The sequence below is a fragment of the Octodon degus genome, unplaced genomic scaffold (assembly GCF_000260255.1).
Source record: "Octodon degus isolate 3935 unplaced genomic scaffold, OctDeg1.0 scaffold00029, whole genome shotgun sequence".
Taxonomy (NCBI): Eukaryota; Metazoa; Chordata; class Mammalia; order Rodentia; family Octodontidae; genus Octodon; species Octodon degus.
The window spans coordinates 1,997,441-2,000,106 of NW_004524605.1; the positions used below are offsets into that span (position 1 = coordinate 1,997,441).

Here is a 2,666-nt window from a genome sequence, read left to right on the forward strand (position 1 = left end):
AAAAAAAAAATTAAACTTTTATATATCAAAAGACACCAAAAAGAAAATAAAACAAGCTACAGAATAAGGCAAAGCATTTTTAAATTACATATCTTCTAAGAAGCCAAAAATATGAAGAATTTTTACAATGTTTGAAATGTATAAAGAATTCTTACAATGCAACAACAAAAGTGCAGATAATTCAGTTAAAAATGAGCCAAGAGCCTGTTCTCCTTGTTCTTCAAGCTCTTGCCCTGCCCCCCCCCCATGGTTCCTTATTACTTTCTGATTCCCAGGATTTGAATTCATTGGCATGTCTTCTGAAGAAGGGAAGCTCTTCACTGGTGGGCTCAATTCAATAGGGATGAGCAGACACTGGAAGACTACTTCAGGAGCTTTGGGCCTATTTCTGAGGTGGTTGTTGTTAAGGACCAGGAAACTCAGTGATTCCAGGGTTTTGGCTTCATCACCTATTCCAATCCAGAGCATGCCTCAAATGCCATGAGATCCATGAATGGAGAGTCCCTGGATGGTTGCCAGATCTGTGTGGACCAAGCAGGGAAATCTGCCCAGGGCACCAGAGGAGGGGGTACTTTTGGGGCCCATGGACATGGTCGCAGCTGTTCTAAAGGTGGTGGGGACCAAGGCTATGGGAGTGGCAGGTATGACAGTCAACTTGGAGGATATGGATATGGTTATGGGCGATACAGAGACTACAGTGGCAGCCAACGAGGCTATGATTGATACTCAGGAGGGAATTACAGAGGCAATTATGACAACTGAGAGGCTTGTAGACATACACAAGGAATAACACTTCTCATCCAGTATCATCCTTCCAAATCACCATATAAAGATTTTTGAAGCCACGCTGAAACTTGTTTAGTATTTACTATTTTTAATTGAGCTCCCAAGGTATCTTGTTAAAGACCTTTTAGAAAGCTCTGTGTTATTTTAATTTTCCCCCACTTAAAGTCAAATTTCTGAGACATTTATAGAGTTATGGGGGTTTTTCCTTATAAAAGTTTTTAATTTGGACTCTCAGGATCATTGCTTCTGGCACACAAAAAATTGTACCAGACTGATATTTTTCTTTTAAATCATGTATTGGGTTATTTTTGAAACATATACGCACTTAATCATGAGTAGAAAAATTTTCGAATGTACCTGTAAGCAGTCTGCATCAAGAATATGATTGCCCAGAGTTTTTTTTTTTTAATTGAATATCTACCAAGAGCTTTCTCTTCTTGCAAGGTGGCAGGTGAAAAAATTTAAAAGCCAGACACTAAAAAGAAGAAACCCAAAGCCAAGTAGGCTTCTGCCAGTGGTACTAGTAAAAAGGGTAAGGTAAAGGCAAAAAAGTCTAAGAAGGGGCAGCCTCACTGCAGCCAAAATCCTGTCCTGATTAGAGGCATTGGTAGATACTCCCGATCTGCCATATATTCCAGAAAGGCTTTGTACAAGAGAAAGTACACAGCTGCTAAAACAAAGATTGAGAAGAAAAAGGAGAAAATTCTTGCTATCATCATAAAACCAGTTGGTGGGGACAAGAATGGAGGTACCTGGCGGTTAAACTTCAAAAAATGCCTAGATACCCTACTGAAGATGTGCCCCGAAAGCTATTGAGCCACAGCAAGAAACCCTTCAGTCAGCATGTGAGGAAACTTCCGAGCTAGCACCACTCCCGGTACCATCTTCATCATCCTCAATGGGCGTCACAGAGGCAAGAGAGCGGTCTTCCTGAAGCAGTTGGCCAGTGGCTTGCTACTTGTGACTGGACCTTTTAGCCTTAATTATGTTCCTTTATGAAGAACACACCAGAAATTTGCCATTGCCACCTCTGCAAAAATTGGTATCAGCGAAGGGAAAAATCCCCAAACACCTCACTGATGCTTACTTCAAGAAGAAGCTGTGGAAACCCAGACACCAGGAGGGTGAGATCTTCAACATTGAGAAAGAGAAATACCAGATTTCAGAGCAGTGCAAGATGGATCAGAAAGTGGGTGAACTCACAGATTTTAGCAAAAATCAAAGCTGTTCCTCAGCTCTGGGGCTACCTGCGATTCTTTTTTGCTCTGACAAATGAAATTTATCCCATAAATTAGTGTTCTAAATTTCTTACCAAGAACCTAATTAAGTAACTGATACATTTTTTTAAAAATGTGCCAAGAACTAGCCAGGTGTGGTGGCACATGCATGTAATTCCAGCTATCCAGGAGGCTGAGGGAAAAGGACTGTAAGTTCAAAACCAGCCTGAGCAACTTAGTGGGACCCTATCTCAAAATAAAAAATAAAAACAAGCATCTAGCTCAGTGGGAGAGCATTTGCAAATGTGAGATCCTCCATTCAACCATGAGTAGCATGGAAAAAAAAGAGAGAGAGAGAAGAGAGGGAATGGTCAGAAAGGAAAGAAAGAAATTTTTTTCCCAAGTAAGATATACAAATAGCCAATGTCCACATAAAAAGATATTCAACATCATTAATCATAAAAATGCAGATCAAATCCACAAGGACAAGCCACAACATACTCATTATTGTCCCGAACCAGCGGGTCAGTCAACGAAGGTCACCTGGGGGAGGAGCGGGGAATTGAAGAGGGGACAAAGGACAGGAGACACGAGAAATGGAGGCAAGACAAAGATTCTGATCAAGCCTCCTTTATTTAGGGGAGGTTCTGGGTATATATAGGG

General features: G+C 41.0%; 1 pseudogene; it reads left to right on the forward strand.

Moving 5' to 3' along the window:
* Window positions 1-292: 292 nt before the first annotated feature.
* Window positions 293-762, forward strand: LOC101570227 (annotated as a pseudogene).
* Window positions 763-2,666: the final 1,904 nt, after the last annotated feature.